The sequence below is a fragment of the Oncorhynchus gorbuscha genome, unplaced genomic scaffold (genome assembly GCF_021184085.1).
Source record: "Oncorhynchus gorbuscha isolate QuinsamMale2020 ecotype Even-year unplaced genomic scaffold, OgorEven_v1.0 Un_scaffold_587, whole genome shotgun sequence".
In the NCBI taxonomy this organism is placed as follows: domain Eukaryota; kingdom Metazoa; phylum Chordata; class Actinopteri; order Salmoniformes; family Salmonidae; genus Oncorhynchus; species Oncorhynchus gorbuscha.
Window position 1 is genome coordinate 262582 of NW_025745422.1, and position 19881 is coordinate 282462.

Sequence of the window (19881 nt, forward strand, 5' to 3'; positions counted from 1 at the left end):
TATGTGTGTATGTGAGTGGGGGTATGTGTGTATGTGAGTGGGGGTATGTGTGTGTGTGTGAGTGGGGGGTATGTGTGTGTGTGTGTATGTGAGTGGGGGTATGTGTGTATGTGAGTGGGGGGGTATGTGTGTATGTGAGTGGGGGTATGTGTGTGTGTATGTGAGTGAGGGGGGGGTATGTGTGTGTGTATGTGAGTGGGTATGTAGTGTATGTGGGGTGTGTGTGTGTATGTGAGTGGGAGGTATGTGTGTGTGTATGTGAGTGGGGGTATGTATGTGTGTGTGTGAGTGGGGGGTATGTGTGTGTGTAGTGTGAGTGAGGGGGTATGTGTGTGTGTATGTGAGTGGGGGTATGTGTGTGTGTGAGTGGGGGTGTGTGTGTGTGTGAGTGGGGGGTATGTGTGTGTGTGAGTGGGAGGTATGTGTGTATGTGTGAGATGTGGGAGGTATGTGTGTGTGTATGTGAGTGGGAGGTATGTGTGTGTGTATGTGAGTGGGAGGTATGTATGTGTGTATGTGAGTGGGAGGTATGTATGTGTGTATGTGAGTGGGGGGTATGTGTGTGTGTATGTGAGTGGGAGGTATGTGTGTGTGTAGTGTGTGTGGGAGGTATGTGTGTATGTGAGTGGGAGGTATGTGTGTATGTGAGTGGGAGGTATGTGTGTGTGTGAGTGGGGGTATGTGTGTATGTGAGTGGGGGGTATGTGTGTATGTGAGTGGGGGGTATGTGTGTGTGTGAGTGGGGGATGTATGTGTGTATGTGAGTGGGGGGTATGTGTGTGTGTATGTGAGTGGGAGGTATGTGTGTGTGTATGTGAGTGGGAGGTATGTGTGTGTGTGTATGTGAGTGGGAGGTATGTGTGTGTGTATGTGAGTGGGGGTATGTGTGTGTGTATGTGAGTGGGAGGTATGTGTGTGTGTGAGTGGGGGTATGTGTGTATGTGAGTGGGGGGTATGTGTGTGTGTGAGTGGGGGAGGTATGTGTGTATGTGAGTGGGGGGGTATGTGTGTGTGTATGTGAGTGGGAGGTATGTGTGTGTGTATGTGAGTGGGAGGTATGTGTGTGTGTGAGTGGGAGGTATGTATGTGTGTATGTGAGTGGGGGGTATGTGTGTGTGTATGTGAGTGGGAGGTATGTGTGTGTGTGAGTGGGAGGTATGTGTGTGTGTATGTGAGTGGGAGGTATGTGTGTATGTGAGTGGGAGGTATGTGTGTATGTGAGTGGGAGGTATGTGTGTGTGTATGTGAGTGGGAGGTATGTATGTGTGTATGTGAGTGGGAGGTATGTGTACCCATGCATATGTGGTGCAGATCAAATGTATGGTCACATTTATGTTGATGTATTTTCTTTGTATTGGGGAAGAATGTTTTTACTCAAATGTCAGTCCTCCAAGGTTTCGCCATTCGATGCCTTTATACACCTGTTGGCCAGTCGGGGGCAGTGAGACATGTTCGCTTCACACTGGGACTTTTTAAAATGTTTTATTTTTATTTCACCTTTATTTAACCAGGTAGACTAGTTGAGAACACCTTTATTTAACCAGGTAGGCTAGTTGAGAACACCTTTATTTAACCAGGTAGGCTAGTTGAGAACACCTTTATTTAACCAGGTAGGCTAGTTGAGAACACCTTTATTTAACCAGGTAGGCTAGTTGAGAACAAGTTCTCATTTACCACTGCTACCTGGCCAAGATAAAGCAAAGCAGTTCGACATAAACAACAACACAGAGTTACACATGGAATAAACAAACATACAGTCAATAATACAGTAGAAAAAAGTCTATATACAGCATGTGCAAATAAGGTAAGATAAGGGAGGTAAGCAAATAAATAGGCCATGGTGACGAAGTAATTACAATATTGCAATTAAACACTGGAGTGATAGATGTGCAGAAGAGGAATGTGCATGTCGAGATACTGGGGTGCAAAGGAGCAATATAAATAAATAAATACAGTATGAGGATGAGGTAGTTGGATGGGCTATTTACAGATGGGCTATTTACAGATGGGCTATGTACAGGTGCAGTGATCTGTGAGCTGCTCTGACAGCTGGTGCTTAAAGTTAGTAAGGGAGATATGAGTTTCCAGCTTCATTGATTTTTGCAATTCGTTCCAGTCATTGGCAGCAGAAAACTGGAAGGAAAGGCGGCCAAAGGAGGAATTAGCTTTGGGGGTGACCAGTGAAATATACCTGCTGGAGCGCGTGCTACGGGTGGGTGCTGCTATGGTGACCAGTGAGCTGAGATAAGGTGGGGCTTTACCTAGCAAAGACATGTAGATGACCTGGAGCCAGTGGGTTTGGCCAGCCAACGAGAGCATACAGGTCACAGTGGTGGGTAGTATATGGGGCTTTGGTGACAAAACAGATGGCACTGTGATAGACTGCATCCAATTTGTTGAGTAGAGAGCTGGAGGCTATTTTGTAAATGACATCGCCGAAGTCGATGGTCAGTTTTACGAGGGTATGTTTGGCAGCATGAGTGAAGGATGCTTTGCTGCGAAATAGGAAGCCAATTCTCGATTTAATTTTGGATTGGAGATGCTTAATGTGAGTCTGGAAGGAGAGGTTACAGTGTAGCCAGACACCTAGGTATTTGTAGCTGTCCACATTTTCAAGTCAGAACCGTCCAGAGTAGTGATGCTGGACAGGCGGGCAGGTGCGGACAGCGATCGGTTGAAGAGCATGCATTTAGTTTTACTTGCATTTAAGAGCAGTTGGAGACCACGGAAGGAGAGTTGTATGGCATTGAAGCTTGTCTGGAGGTTGGTTAACACAGTGTCCAAAGAAGGGCCTGAAGTATACAAAATGGTGTCGTCTGCATAGAGGTAGAGCAGAGAATCACCAGCAGCAAGAGCTACATCATTGATGTATACAGAGAAGAGAGTCGGCCCGAGAATTGAACCCTGTGGCACCCCCATAGAGCCTGCCAGACTATATGTGATCCCGCACCTGTGTGTTCTCATAATTGAAACAACCTTTGAACGGGATGCCATGTTCTCCTGTTTCATCATTTATCCTGTGTTACAGGTCAGTAAAGTGTCAAAATAAACAGAATACCACAATATCGTTTTATAACTTGCCTGTTGAAGACAGAAAATGCATGTCGAGTGTAACATTAAATGACGTGGCGGTGCATTCCTGTGATCTAGAAAGAAACTAATTGTTAACTCCTGAACATTTTTATTTTTGAAAAAGACACTCCTGACAACATCCTAAGGGTTTAGAGAATTTAATGTTGTAACTGTGATGTTTAAGAACTTTGTAATTGTTGTACTGTGAAAAGCTGCTAGTTTAGAGCTAGCTCCGGTTAGCTATTAGCTAGCGCTGTTAGCTTTTGGCTCGTTCCGGTTAGCTGTTTGCTAGCTCTGGTCAGTTGATTGCTAGCTTCGGTTAGCGCTATGCTAGCTTGTTCAGTCGTTTTCCAATAATTAGCATGAATGTAATTTGCAATAGTCTTGTCTTTCTATGAACCCTTTTTAAACTGGGTGAATGTATTTTGAGCATGGGTATAAAGTATCTTCCAATGAGTTATACCAGTCTTTAAAGGCTTTCATTTTTTAGAGTCTCCTATGGGGCTTTAGTGGGCAACAGTCAACTATATAATTATAACATAAACAGGTGAATTAAAGTTAAGAGTAAATGTGTTTGGGGTATAAATGTAAAGAATTTTAGGATGTGAATTGGATTGTAATATAATATTTTGATGTTTATGAAGTACTATGTCAGGGATTTATGAGACAAATGATTAAATACACTTTAAACAAAAAACAAAAAAAACATTGAAATACAATAAAAAGACAGAAAAAGACGATTTGCACTTGAGAAAATATTGAATAAAATAATTGAGGGAACCTTTGAAAGAGAAGCCACTCTCTCCTGTTTTATCATTTATCCTGTGTTAGGAACTATTATCTGCTGCATCAGACCCAAAACTGGGACCTGTAACACATATGTGTTTCTGTGTTTCTGTGTGTGTGTGTGTGTGTGTGTGTGTGTGTGTGTGTGTGTGTGTGTGTGTGTGTGTGTGTGTGTGTGTGTGTGTGTGTGTGTGTGTGTGTGTGTGTGTGTGTGTGTGTGTGTGTGTGTGTGTGTGTGTGTGTGTGTGTGTGTGTGTGTGTGTGTGTGTGTGTACATGCATGCATGTGTGTGTACGTGCTGTTACAGTTACATGCAGTCAGGCAGATTAGAAACTAAACTACACTGACATTTAATTGAACATCACCTTATTTAGAGGAAGAGGAAGTGGTGAATGATGCATAAGGCATGCTTTCTCATTAGTTGTCCAATGTTTGCTCAATAAAGTCTGAGCACCCAAGAAGAAGACCTTGTTGGTCACATGGCCTATTTCTACTTCTAATGAAAGTATCCTTGAGCAGGTTCTCTCTCTTTCCCTTTTTTCTTCCACTTTTCTCCCACGTTGAAGCTTCTTCCACTCTTCAACTCATGCACAGGACTTTGTCAGGACAAGTTACACATCCACCTCTACTATCTTACCAACAACCACAACCAATATCCATCATAAAAATGTGTTTCTTCGTACATGCACAATATTTAGTGGTCGCAGTGAGAGTCATAATCAAAACAAGTAGAAACACGTGTTTAGTGAAGGCTGCATGAAGAGTGAAATGTGTAACCAAAAAGGTCATTTTTATCTATGAGCCCAGTCGCCTGTAAAACCCAACCACAACCCAATCAGTCCTACACTCAAACACTGCTGTGAGTCTGCCCAACATGTGCCTGCATCACCAGTGAAGCACCACCCTCAGGTAGTTTTTGGGAAGTGCATTGATTTAACTCAAGCTCTCGGTCTGGTCTGGACTGGAGTAATCTGAGGGAAAAGTCGGATCAGACAATGCTCTTAGTTCAGTTGTGAGTTATCTCCCCTAATGGTTAATGAGGATAGGATCTGAAGAGCATAGATGATCCTAGATCTGTGATGTGCCTAAGTCACAGGAGGTTGGTGACACCTTAATTGAAGGACGGGCTTGTGGTAATGGCTGGAGGGGAATGAGTGGAATGGTATCAAATACATGGTTTCCATTGGCTCCATTCCAGCCATTATTATGATCCGTTCTCCTCTCAGCAGCCTCCACTGGCCAAGTGTACCTCTAACCATAACGCTGTATCTCAGCCAATTTCCCCAACATTAATGTGTTCACTGTCTGCTTCAAAGTCAGTGGGAGCTATCCAAATAGCTACCGAGGTAATATGGAAAATAACAAAGTACAGTGTATTCGGAAAGTATTCAGACCTCTTGACTTCTTCCACATTTTGACAGCCTTATTCTAAAATTGATTACATAGTTTTCCCCCCTCATCACAACGCATCACCGGGGGCAAACTACCTGCCCTCCAGGACACCTACACCACCCGATGTCACAGGAAGGCCATAAAGATCATCAAGGACAACAACCACCCGAGCCACTGCCTGTTCACCCCACTATCATCCAGAAGGCGAGGTCAGTACAGGTGCATCAAAGCTGGGACCGAGAGACTGAAAAACAGCTTCTATCTCAAGGCCAGTGTGTTGGCAGCAGCCACTCAATGTTAGTGGTGGCTGTTTAACAGTCTCTCTCAACTCCAGCCACTTTAATAATGGGACTTGATGGGAATGATGTAAAATATATCACTAGCCACTTTAAACAATGCTACCTAATATAATGTTTACATACCCTACATTATTCATCTCATATGTATACGTATATACTGTACTCTATATCATCTACTGCATCTTTATGTAATACATGTATCACTAGCCACTTTAACTATGCCACTTTGTTTACATACTCATCTCATATGTATATACTGTACTCAATACCATCTACTGTATCTTGCCTATGCTGCTCTGTACCATCACTCATTCATATATCTTTATGTACATATTCTTTATCCCCTTACACTTGTGTCTATAAGGGAGTAGTTTTGGAATTGTTAGCTAGATTACTTGTTGGTTATTACTGCATTCTCGGAACTAGAAGCACAAGCATTTCGCTACACTCGCATTAACATCTGCTAACCATGTGTATGTGACAAATAAAATTTGATTTGATTGATCAAATCAAAAAATTCAATCTACACACAATCAAAGATCTACACACAATACCCCATAATGACAAAGCAAAACAGTTTTTTTTATTTTTGCACGTATAAACAAAATATAAAAAAATATCACATTTACATAAGTATTCAGACCCTTTACTCAGTACTTTGTTGAAGCACCTTTGGCAGTGATTACAGCCTTGAGTCTTCTTGGGTACGATGCTACAAGCTTGGCACATCTGTATTTGAGGAGTTTCTCCCATTCTTCTCTGCAGATCCTCTCAAGCTCTGTCAGGTTGGATGGGGAGCATTGCTACACAGCTATTTTCAGGTCCCTCCAGAGATGTTCAATTGGATTCAAGTCCGGACTCTGGCTGGGCCACTCAAGGACATTCAGAGACTTGTCCCAAAGCCACTCCTGCATTGTCTTGGCTGTGTGCTTAGGGTTGTGAACCTTCACCCCAGTCTGAAGTCCTGAGCGCTCTGGAGCAGGTTTTCATCAAGGATCTCTCTGTACTTTGCTCCGTTCATCTTTCCCTTGATCCTGACTAGTCTCCCAGTCCCAGCTGCTTAAAAACATTCCTACAGCATGATGCTGCCACCACCATGCTTCACCATATCTTGGTTTCGTCAGACCAGAGAATCTTGTTTCTCATGGTCTGAGAGTCCTTTAAGTACCTTTTGGCAAACTCCAAGTGGGCTGTCATGTGCCTTTTACTGAGGAGTCGCTTCCATCTGGCCTAATTGGTGAAGTGCTGCAAAGATGGTTGTCCTTCTGGAAGATTCTCCCATCTCCACAGAGGAACTCTGGAGCTCTGTCCGAGTGATCATCGGGTTCTTGGTCCTTCCTTGACCAAGGCCTTTCTCCCTCAATTGCTCAGGTTGGCTGGGTGGCCAGCTCTAGGAAGATTCTTGGTGGTAACACAATTCTTCCATTTAAGAATGATGGAGGCCACTGTTTTCTTGGGGACATTCAATGCTGCAGAAATGTTTGGGTACCCATCCTTAGATCTGTGCCTCGACACAATCCTGCCTCGGAGCTCTACGAACAATTCCTTCGACATGGCTTGGTTTTTGTTCTGACATGCACTGTCAACTGGCGTGTGCCTTTCCAAATCATGTCCAATCAAGTTGTAGAAACATTACAAGGATTATCAATGGAAACAGGATGCACCTGATCTCAATTTCAAGTGTCATAGGAAAGGGTCTGAATGTAAATAAGGTATTTAAAAAAATATATATATATACATTTTCAAAAATGTTGAAAAACCTGTTTTCACTTTGCCATTATGGGATATTGTATGTAGATTGATGACAATTATTTATTGAATAATTTTAGAATAAGGCGGTAACATAACAATGTTGAAAAAGTCAAGGGTTCTTAATACTTCCCGAATGCACTGTAGTTCCTTCAAAATATGTTTCCAATATAATGTTTTGTATTTACTCACTCAATTTCCTGTTTGTTTCGTGACCAAAGTGTAGGGTGAATGACCCTAGACACTGATCTTGGCTCAGATTTCCCCATTAATGATTAAGGTTAGGAATGGGGGAGGGGAAGTTGTTCCTAGATCTGTACCTAGGGGAAACTTCTCCCAGGAGCCATGACCAACCAAATGTATGTAATGTACAGACAGATTTGTAAAGACCTGAACAATCAGGTTTGAATCACAGTCTTTCTTACAAATGTCCCACCATCGTCTCCTGCTATGGTGTTCTAGTGGTTGGACCAATGCTATTATGAAAGCTTGGGACTATAAGGTTTTAAAAGATGATTCTGACATAATTGCCTTTATATTTTCAAACCCTCATTGGTTTGAATGTTGTCAGCAATTTTTTAAATCTTGTATACCTTTTGAACAACATGCATTGGGGGTATTTAGAGAGTACTATATAGGTAAAGAAAAGGTAACAGGATAAGGCTATGTCAATAACTACTAGACAAAATGCCGATAGAACCTTAGAGTCCCAGGCTCTCTCTTACTCACATCACATTATGCCCATACATTTGCGTAAGGGTTAATTGAGAGAGTGGTGGATGCACATTCCAGAGTTCTTCATCTGTGTATCACGAATCAAGGTAAGACCCAAGTACAGACTGTGTAAAGCAACAATGTTTATTGTAACCACAGGGGCAGACAAAGACAGGTCCAAGCAGGCAGGGGTCGATAATCCAGAGCAGAGGTCAAGGTACAGGACGGCAGGCAGGCTCAGGGTCAGGTCAGGCAGAGGTCGGTAATGCAGAGGTGGAGCAAAGTTACAGGACAGCAGGCAGGGTCAGGGAGTGGTCAGGTGGGCAGGTACAGAGTCAGGGAGTGGTCAGGTGGGCAGGTACAGGGTCAGGGAGTGGTCAGGTGGGCAGGTACAGGGTCAGGGAGTGGTCAGGTGGGCAGGTACAGGGTCAGGGAGTGGTCAGGTGGGCAGGTACAGGGTCAGGGAGTGGTCAGGTGGGCAGGTACAGGGTCAGGGAGTGGTCAGGTGGGCAGGTACAGGGTCAGGGAGTGGTCAGGTGGGCAGGTACAGGGTCAGGGAGTGGTCAGGTGGGCAGGGGTGGTCAGGTGGGCAGGTACAGGGTCAGGGAGTGGTCAGGTGGGCAGGTACAGGGTCAGGGAGTGGTCAGGTGGGCAGGTACAGGGTCAGGGAGTGGTCAGGTGGGCAGGTACAGGGTCAGGGAGTGGTCAGGCGGGCAGGTACAGGGTCAGGGAGTGGTCAGGCGGGCAGGTACAGGGTCAGGACAGGCAAAGATCAAAAACCAGGAGGACGAGAAAAAGAGAGACTAGGGAAAACCAGGAGCTGAGACAAACCGCTGGTAGGCTTGAACAAACAAGATGAACTGGCACTAGACACACAGATATAAATACAGGGGATCATAGGGAAAGCTATGATGTTAAACCTTACTTTCACCTATCCCATCATATTAGATGAGTGATTTTATTTTATGTTTTAAATACGAGTGGGGCAGGCCAACTCTTCACATGTTTTTCTGTTTATTGGATAGGACAGAGGTATAAGGGAAAGATAGAGGAGAGAGTGTGGACCGGATCCGAACATATGCTGCAGAAGAATAACATATTATGTGATCCGGAGGCAGTGGCTTAGACTGCTAGACCACCCTAGTCGACTGCAGGAAGCATTTGAACAGTTTTAATACAGCTTTGCTCTCTCTCTCTCTCTCTCTCTCTCTCTCTCTCTCTCTCTCTCTCTCTCTCTCTCTCTCTCTCTCTCTCTCTCTCTCTCTCTCTCTCTCTCTCTCTCTCTCTCTCTCTCTCTCTCTCTCTCTCTCTCTCTCTCCATCTCACACACACATCCAGCTTCACAGTGGGACCGTCATTGTTCCTCCTGTTTTATCACAGAGAGATCACACCAGAGGAGCGGCATTGGGATGCTGTGAGTGGCTGAGGCTCCTGGCAGATGCTATAATTGCACTGTCATACAGCTGATGGGATGTGTGGACCTGTAAATCAATGAGAATCACGGCAAACCCTGTCGACACTGGCAGGCCAATCTTAGCTAATGCCACACCTCCCACAAGAGTTAGGTCATCTCCCACCGGTGTCTCTAGATCTTGTTCTCTCTTGTTCTCTCTTGTTTTCTCTCGTTCTCTCTCTTGTTCTCTATTGTTCTCTCTCGTTCTCTCTTGTTTTCACTCGTTCTCTGTCTCATTCTCTCTCTTGTTCTCTCTCTTGTTCTCTCTCTCATTCTCTCTCTTGTTCTCTGTCTCATTCTCTGTCTCATTCTCTCTCTTGTTCTCTGTCTCATTCTCTGTCTCATTCTCTCTCTTGTTCTCTGTCTCATTCTCTCTCTTGTTCTCTCTCTTGTTCTCTGTCTCATTCTCTCTCTTGTTCTCTCTCTTGTTCTCTCTCTCATTCTCTCTCTTGTTCTCTGTCTCATTCTCTGTCTCATTCTCTCTCTTGTTCTCTGTCTCATTCTCTGTCTCATTCTCTCTCTTGTTCTCTGTCTCATTCTCTGTCTCATTCTCTCTCTTGTTCTCTGTCTCATTCTCTGTCTCATTCTCTCTCTTGTTCTCTGTCTCATTCTCTGTCTCATTCTCTCTCTTTTCTCTCTTGTTCTCTCTCTTGTTCTCTCTCTTGTTTCTCTCTCATTTCTCTCTCTTGTTCTCTCTCATTCTCTGTCTCATTCTCTCTCTCATTCTCTCTCTTGTTCTCTCTCTCATTCTCTCTCTTGTTCTCTCTCTCATTCTCTCTCTCATTCTCTCTCTCATTCTCTCTCTCATTCTCTCTCTTGTTCTCTGTCTCATTCTCTCTCTCATTTCTCTCTCATTCTCTCTCTCATTCTCTCTCTTGTTCTCTGTCTCTTGTTCTCTTCTCTCTCTTGTTCTCTGTCTCATTCTCTCTCTTGTTCTCTCTCTTGTTTCTCTCTCTCATTCTCTCTCTTGTTCTCTGTCTTGTTCTCTGTCTCATTCTCTCTCTTGTTCTCTCTCTCATTCTCTCTCTTGTTCTCTCTCTCATTCTCTCTCTCATTCTCTCTCTTGTTCTCTCTCTCTCTCTTGTTCTCTGTCTCATTCTCTCTCTTGTTCTCTCTCTCATTCTCTCTCTCATTCTCTCTCTTGTTCTCTGTCTCATTCTCTCTCTTGTTCTCTGTCTCATTCTCTCTCTTGTTCTCTCTCTTGTTCTCTCTCTCTTGTTCTCTGTCTTGTTCTCTGTCTCATTCTCTCTCTTGTTCTCTTCTCATTCTCTCTTGTTCTCTCTCTTCTTCTCTCATTCTCTCTTGTTCTCTCTCTCATTCTCTCTCTCATTCTCTCTCTCATTCTTGTTCTCTCTTGTTCTCTCTCTGTTCTCTCTCTCTCATTCTCTCTCTCATTTCTCTCTTGTTCTCTCTCTTGTTCTCTCTCTCAGCTTCTCTCTCTTGTTCTCTGTTTTATCAGAGAGATCACACCAGAGGAGCGGCATTCTCTTCTCTCTCTATAATTGCACTTCTCTCTCTCATTCTCTCTCTCATTCTCTCTCCCTTGTTAGGTCTCTCATGTCTCTCTCTTGTTTCTCTTGTTCTCTCTTTTGTCTCTCTCTGTTCTTGTTCTCATTTCTCTCTCTCGTTCTCTCTCTCTGTTCTCTGTCTCATTCTCTCTCTTGTTCTCTCTCTTGTTCTCTCTCTCATTCTCTCTCTTGTTCTCTGTCTCATTCTCTGTCTCATTCTCTCTCTTGTTCTCTGTCTCATTCTCTGTCTCATTCTCTCTCTTGTTCTCTGTCTCATTCTTGTTCTCTCTTCATTCTCTCTCTTGTTCTCTGTCTCATTCTCTCTCTTGTTCTCTCTCTTGTTCTCTCTCTCTTTCTCTCTCTTGTTCTCTGTCTCATTCTCTGTCTCATTCTCTCTCTTGTTCTCTGTCTCATTCTCTGTCTCATTCTCTCTCTTGTTCTCTGTCTCATTCTCTGTCTCATTCTCTCTCTTGTTCTCTCTCTTGTTCTCTCTCTCATTCTCTGTCTCATTCTCTCTCTCATTCTCTCTCTTGTTCTCTCTCTCATTCTCTCTCTTGTTCTCTCTCTCATTCTCTCTCTCATTCTCTCTCTCATTCTCTCTCTCATTCTCTCTCTTGTTCTCTGTCTCATTCTCTCTCTCATTCTCTCTCTCATTCTCTCTCTCGTTCTCTCTCTTGTTCTCTGTCTCATTCTCTCTCTTGTTCTCTGTCTCATTCTCTCTCTTGTTCTCTCTCTCATTCTCTCTCTCATTCTCTCTCTTGTTCTCTGTCTTGTTCTCTGTCTCATTCTCTCTCTTGTTCTCTCTCTCATTCTCTCTCTTGTTCTCTCTCTCATTCTCTCTCTCATTCTCTCTCTTGTTCTCTCTCTCATTCTCTCTCTCATTCTCTCTCTTGTTCTCTCTCTTGTTCTCTCTCTCATTCTCTCTCTTGTTCTCTCTCTCATTCTCTCTCTCATTCTCTCTCTTGTTCTCTGTCTTGTTCTCTCTCTCATTCTCTCTCTTGTTCTCTCTCTCATTCTCTCTCTTGTTCTCTGTCTTGTTCTCTCTCTCATTCTCTCTCTTGTTCTCTCTCTCATTCTCTCTCTTGTTCTCTCTCTCATTCTCTCTCTCATTCTCTCTCTCATTCTCTCTCTTGTTCTCTCTCTCATTCTCTCTCTCATTCTCTCTCTCATTCTCTCTCTTGTTCTCTGTCTCATTCTCTGTCTCATTCTCTCTCTTGTTCTCTGTCTCATTCTCTGTCTCATTCTCTCTCTTGTTCTCTGTCTCATTCTCTGTCTCATTCTCTCTCTTGTTCTCTGTCTCATTCTCTCTCTTGTTCTCTCTCTTGTTCTCTGTCTCATTCTCTCTCTTGTTCTCTCTCTTGTTCTCTCTCTCATTCTCTCTCTTGTTCTCTCTCTTGTTCTCTCTCTTGTTCATCTCTTGTTCTCTCTTGTTCTCTCTCTCATTCTCTCTCTCATTCTCTCTCTCATTCTCTCTCTCATTCTCTCTCTTGTTCTCTGTCTCATTCTCTCTCTCATTCTCTCTCTCATTCTCTCTCTCATTCTCTCTCTCATTCTCTCTCTCATTCTCTCTCTTGTTCTCTGTCTTGTTCTCTCTCTCATTCTCTCTCTTGTTCTCTCTCTCATTCTCTCTCTTGTTCTCTCTCTCATTCTCTCTCTCATTCTCTCTCTTGTTCTCTCTCTTGTTCTCTGTCTCATTCTCTCTCTTGTTCTCTGTCTCATTCTCTCTCTTGTTCTCTCTCTTGTTCTCTGTCTCATTCTCTCTCTTGTTCTCTGTCTCATTCTCTCTCTTGTTCTCTGTCTCATTCTCTCTCTTGTTCTCTGTCTCATTCTCTCTCTTGTTCTCTCTCTCATTCTCTCTCTTGTTCTCTCTCTCATTCTCTCTCTCATTCTCTCTCTTGTTCTCTGTCTTGTTCTCTCTCTCATTCTCTCTCTTGTTCTCTCTCTCATTCTCTCTCTTGTTCTCTCTCTCATTCTCTCTCTCATTCTCTCTCTTGTTCTCTCTCTTGTTCTCTGTCTCATTCTCTCTCTTGTTCTCTGTCTCATTCTCTCTCTTGTTCTCTGTCTCATTCTCTCTCTTGTTCTCTCTCTCATTCTCTCTCTTGTTCTCTCTCTCATTCTCTCTCTCATTCTCTCTCTTGTTCTCTGTCTTGTTCTCTCTCTCATTCTCTCTCTTGTTCTCTCTCTCTCTCAGTTCTCTCTCTTGTTCTCTGTCTTGTTTCTCTCTCATTCTCTCTCTTGTTCTCTCTCTCATTCTCTCTCTTGTTCTCTCTCTCATTCTCTCTCTCATTCTCATTCTCTCTCATTCTCTCTCTTGTTCTCTGTCTCATTCTCTCTCTCTTGTTCTCTCTCTCTCATTCTCTCTCTTGTTCTCTCTCTCATTCTCTCTCTTGTTCTCTCTCTCATTCTCTCTCTTGTTCTCTCTCTCATTCTCTCTCTTGTTCTCTCTCTCATTCTCTCTCTCATTCTCTCTCTTGTTCTCTCTCTTGTTCTCTGTCTCATTCTCTGTCTTGTTCTCTGTCTCATTCTCTCTCTTGTTCTCTGTCTCATTCTCTCTCTTGTTCTCTCTCTTGTTCTCTCTCTCATTCTCTCTCTTGTTCTCTGTCTTGTTCTCTGTCTTGTTCTCTGTCTTGTTCTCTGTCTTGTTCTCTGTCTTGTTCTCTGTCTTGTTCATGCTCGTTCTCTCTCTTGTTCTCTCTCTCTCTCTTGTTCTCTCTCATTCTCTCTCTCATTCTATGTCTTGTTCTCGCTTGTTCTCTCTCTTGTTCTCTCTCTCGTTCTCTCTCTCATTCTCTCTCTTGTTCTCTGTCTTGTTCTCGCTCATTCTCTCTCTTGTTCTCTCTAGGTCTCTATGGTTCTCTACTGCTCTCTTTCTCGGTCTCTGGTCTCATTATCATACGTGTTGTCTGTCTGTCTGTCTGTCTGTCTGTCTGTCTGTCTGTCTGTCTGTCTGTCTGTCTGTCTGTCTGTCTGTCTGTCTGTCTGTCTGTCTGTCTGTCTGTCTGTCTGTCTGTCTGTCTGTCTGTCTGTCTGTCTGTCTGTCTGTCTGTCTGTCTGTCTGTCTGTCTGTCTGTCTGTCTGTCTGTCTGTCTATGTGTGTATACATTTAACATAGAGAGGGAGAGAGAGATAAAGAGATAAAGAAAGAGATTGATATAGTGAGTGTTAGAGAGCTTGTGTCTCTCTCTGTGTATGTGTGTATATAACAGAGAGAGAGGGAGAGAGATAAAGAACGAGAGTGATAGAGTGAACGATATAGAGTTTGTATGTCTCTGTGTATGAATGTGTGTGTTCAGCACAAGCGGTATTGTAATGAAAATAATTGAAAAATGAATCTCTATCCAGTCTGATGTTGTGGAGAGATGACATCATTTAGAGTCAATTATATTACAAAACCTTCCATTATGGTGGCATTGTTGACTCAGTTTGTCAACATAAACTACAGGGTCCATATTCATGTTTCCTTCTCTGAGATCCTTTGTGAATACGGGCCCTGGGGTACAGTTAAATGGCAAGGTATTGAGGTGTGCCTTAGAGGACTCCTGGGATCAATTAGCTAATTCAGGGATGGGCAACTTTGATGGGGCTGCGGGCCACAAATCTACAGACACCATGAGGGTCATCAGTTGCTTGTGAATCTGCGTACCCATGTGTTAGCTGATATGGGCGAATTGAGTGACAATCAGTGACTGACATAACAACAGAAAAACTGCTGATTCTCAACCAAATGTTGAAATTCCTTGTGCATTCTACTATTCTAGGTTGTAACAGTAAGTTGAGACCCAGAATTGTATTTTATTTGATTATTATAATCGTTTTCTTTTATTGATCCGAGGGGCTTCCAAAGGGGGCTGCATCCCTGTGCTAATTGGTCAGAAGTTACATTTGACTATGTTTGCTTATTTTGAATATGACACACGGTATGTTTGTTTTTGGGCCTTAGCCTACTTGTACACACAGTTCATGATTAATATGGTTTATTTGACAGCTAGATATGTTTGCATTAAGTTATTTTGGTACTAACAAGGATGTGACTTATTTTTCCCTCAGCAGTGCTGACTGACTTTACTGTATGTGGCTCTATTCATTAACTGTTAGCGTTGTGTGTGTGTGTTTGTTTTTCTTTGGACCGATCTCGGTACTCAATATAAAAAGACATGTAGACCCATAGTCAATGTAAAACCCAGATGCAATGGTAAACCGGAATCAAGCTCGCTTGGTTTGATTATTAACATCACTGATCGCTCTGACCACAAGTTAGCACTATTGTACTAGCTAGCCTATAATGTTCTCTAATATCATCAGTTTGCCAATGGTATTTTTCCAATCCATCAACATAGGCTACCAGTTCATTTTGAATGATTTAGCCTGAAGAGCATTAATGTAGGCTACTTCCCCAAAATATAATATATCTTCTCTACTCTGTTTATTAAAAAACAAAGAGCATCCGAAAGTGGTCTCAGATGCAAGGTCATTTTTGAACTATAGGCCTAGTCCTTTTCCTGAGGGTTGATGTAATAGAATCTCTCCAGGTATACTGTACATGAAATATAAATCATACTGTACCAGTAACATGGAGACAGTGTAATGCCCGGGGTGTAGTGGAGGAAGAAGTCAGACGCAGGAAACAGAGAGTTCAGAGTGGCGCTATACTTTATTCATCACACAGGGGAAAACGACTTCACTCAAACAAATGCCCCAAAACACAGGGGAACTAAACAGTCCCGAATAACTCACGTACACGAACAACCGTGACTTACAGGCGTGTGCATGAGTACACATAAAACAATCCCACACACCCAGCAGGCGGGCCGGCTGGATAATAAAGCCCAGCTAATTAACCTAACTGAACACAGGTGTAACTAATAAACAGACAAGGAGGGGGAGGAAAAGATCAGTGGCAGCTAGTAGGCCGGTGACGCCGAGCGCCGAGCGCCACCCGCACAGGAAGGGGAGCCACCTTCGGTAGGAATCGTGACAGACAGACACCTGCTGGGTTGTTTTTCTAATACTGGAAGTCATGTTAGACTTGTATATCTGAGACCTGCATGATAAAACAAGGTTAATTGAACTTGAGTCATTAAAAAATAAAAGATAAAAATAAAAGCAACATTAAAGGTTGATAGCCATTAGATAGTGTCAGGACCCGGTTACGAACCCAGGTCTCCGGAGTGAGAAACAGTCACTTAACCAACTGAGCCACGAATAGTCGGCAGAACCCAGATGATGAGGCAGACACAGCAGTACTTGAGACGGTGTATTTAATGAATTAAAAAGTGAAGTTCAAGAAAACATGTAACTCCACAACCTCAAAAGGAATTCCACAAGAACTAAGGTAATCCTCCAAGACAAAAAGGTAAATCCACAAGGTGGAAGGTAAAGCACAAAAAGCCTCAAAAGATACTCAAAAAAAACAAACAAACAAACAAGAACAAAAAACAGAATTCCACAAGAGAGTCCACCGGGATCAACAAGAGTTCACAGAGTACTAGGGCTGGGTGCTAACATACAAACACAGAGCAAAGAACAGAGGAAAACAAAGGGTTTAAATACAATCAGGGGAAACAAGGCACAGGTGCAAATAATAATGGGGATCAAGGGAAAACAAAAGGTCAAAAGGCACAATGGGGGCATCTAGTGACCAAAAACCGGAACAACCCTGGCCAAATCCTGACAGATAGGTCATTAGAGAGCTATAGGGCCTACTGTCATATTCATTCCCTTAGATAGCGGAAGGATGTTTTTTATTTCAGAAGGTTTTTATAAAGCTTGAACTGTCACATGACAAAAACTCTGGACAAAATACAGTAGCCCAAAACGTAGGTTTGGCCTGGTCAAAATGGGAGGCTAATAACTGTAGGTTTGGCCTGGTCAAAATGGCAGGCTAATAACTGTAGGTTTGGCCTGGTCAAAATGGCAGGCTAATAACTGTAGGTTTGGCCTGGTCAAAATGGCAGGCTAATAACTGTAGGTTTGGCCTGGTCAAAATGGCAGGTTAATAACTGTAGGTTTGGCCTGGTCAAAATGGCAGGCTAATAACTGTAGGTTTGGCCTGGTCAAAATGGCAGGTTAATAACTGTAGGTTTGGCCTGGTCAAAATGGCAGGTTAATAACTGTAGGTTTGGCCTGGTCAAAATGGCAGGCTAATAACTGTAGGTTTGGCCTGGTCAAAATGGCAGGCTAATAACTGTAGGTTTGGCCTGGTCAAAATGGCAGGCTAATAACTGTAGGTTTGGCCTGGTCAAAATGGCAGGTTAATAACTGTAGGCTTAAAGAGCCCCTAGACACCTGTCATAATAGAATTAAGAATTCATTCTCTGTCACAATGTAACATTTTTTGTGTGCTTTCAAAAACATTTGTCATAAATGGTTTAGAATGTGCAGGCTTAGAACGTGTTCTGAAATCCATGACAACATTTACCCAAACATCCCAAAAATAGGCTCCAACATTCTGCTAAAATATTTATCAGCTGTAAAGTCATCTATGAAAAGTGACTTGGATAAAATTCCTTTAAAATGGCCAAATATATTGTAGGATTAAGTAAGGTAAGTTAGCTTTCTTTTTTTCTGTTATACTTATTTGATCACATGAATTTATCTCTTAGGCTCTTTGCATTTATTTTAGGGTCTATGATTACCACATTTAGTCTGATTTCATTTGCTGAATTTGTAGCCATATAACTTAAAATCTTAATTTTGTTACTAGTATTTAAAAATACCAACCAAACTACTTGCATAGCTATATCAATTTAGGCTACGTTTTAAAATAGTGAACGCTTTACCTATGGATTCTCAATGCAGCCTTACCTCTGAGTGATGATGAAGCCAAAGTACAGTATGTTTCTGTTCTTGTCCAGGTGATCCACTGGTCTGATGAGAACACCCCCAATAAACAACTCATCAAGCATCTACAGCTCTGCTGCTACCAGCAGGTATTTCTTAGGAAATCTCATCAAATCAACATCTTGATGATTCATTGATAACTTGAATTAGATGTGTTAGTGCTGGGCTGGAACAAACACCTTTATACTCTGTAACTCTAAGACTGTCAGTCAGTCAACAGGGAAAGGAAGGCACATGTAGTATTGATATATTTCACAAATCAAATCAAATCAAAGTTTGTTGGTCGCTTAATCAGATTTGCAGATTATATTGCAGGTGCAGTGAAATGCTTGTGTTTCTAACTCCAACAGTGCAGTAATACCTAGCAATACATAACAATACACACATAATACAAAAAGAACAAAGAAAGAAATTAAGAAATATCAGAACAAGCGATGTCAGAGACCGGAATAAAACTATTTATAAACTGGGTGGGTCAGACCGTATACCACAGGTATGACAAAACATTTATTTTTACTGCATTAATTACGTTGGTAAGCAGTTTATAATGGCAATAAAGCACCTCTCGGGTCGTGCTTAAGAACAGCCCTTAGCCATGGTATATTGGACATATACTACACCTCCTCTGGCCTTATTGCTTAAATATACCACAGGAGGTTGATGGCATGTTAATTGGTTTCTATGTGTTTGATGCCATTCCATTCTGTTCCAGCCATTATTATGAGCCGTCCTCCCCTCAGCAGCCTCCACTGATATTTACGCATAATGTATATAAATAAAATACATATGATGGTGTATAAAGACAGTATGGACAGTATATGAATAGAAAAGATGTGTACAGCAGTAGTTACAGTATATAGGATGAGCAATGACTAGAATACAGTATATACATATGAAGTGAGTAAAGCCACTCAAACACTCTTTCTCAAAGGAAATGTCAGTGACTTTACATTGGAATTGTCAATGAATTCGGCTGCAGTATGTCGGTTATGGATTTGACATTGAGTTTGATATATTTCAGGAAAGAAGACCTCTAGTGTTTGTCATGAGTCCTTGGGTGTCTGCTGGCATCCTGTCCCACGGGTTGAGAGGGAACTTAGAGAGATGTCTATCCATCCCTACAACCGTGATGACCAGTGTTCTTGATGAGAGGTGAGAGAAGTGTCATGGCTGTGTGCATATCTCCATGGTTTCTCCTCAGTAACAACAGCGTGCAGCAACATTTATCGGCAAAAAACAGAAAGTCTGTTACCTGAAAATATCAGTGTACAAGTATGGTCAGAGATGTGTTAGAGAATGATTGTCATTGTGTTTTGTGAAGGTTTCTGATGGATGTCACTGAGCCTGGATATCACTCCTTAGTTGAGAGGGTAAGCAGAAAGAGACCGTATAGAAAGTTAGGCAGGCATCTTACAGTACATTTAGTCACTTCTATCAATGTTTTATTGGATTTACTGAGCGGAATCACCTGACTGTTAGTCCCTCTGGATAAAGCGAAGAGATTGTTGTTATTGCATTGAAAACTGATTGGGTAGAATTATATTGTCTCATAACTATTGTTGTCCTCTTGTCCTCAGGCTTGTGGATCTAGCACATGTTTGACCACGCTCAGGACGCTGCGCCCATCACCCATCCACCTGCCTAACCTGTAAGTGCTACTTGCTGTCAGTGAAAGGCCCAGCTGTGTGTTTGGAACATAGATGCCATCACTTCCTTTTCAATTCAGTCAATACAAGAAGTCAACAGAAATTCCAGTTCCAATATTCCTCAATGTTCCTTTATGAGAAAAAAATTGATTTGGAATTTCTGTTTACTTCTTGTATTGACCTACTTGAAATGGAATTGACCCCAAATGTGGTTTGAAGATAACATTGTGATTAAGATAGTGCTCTATTCCTTATATTTTATTGTTCATGTGGTCCCCCTCTTGTGATGAGATGGTGTTATCTGGCCCATCCTGACCACCTTTGAACATTCACCCATGTATGTCTCGCAGGTTGACACTGAGAGCAACGGGTGATAGGCTGCAGGCTGTGTCCCGTGGTCTGGGGGTCACAGAGGGACGTGA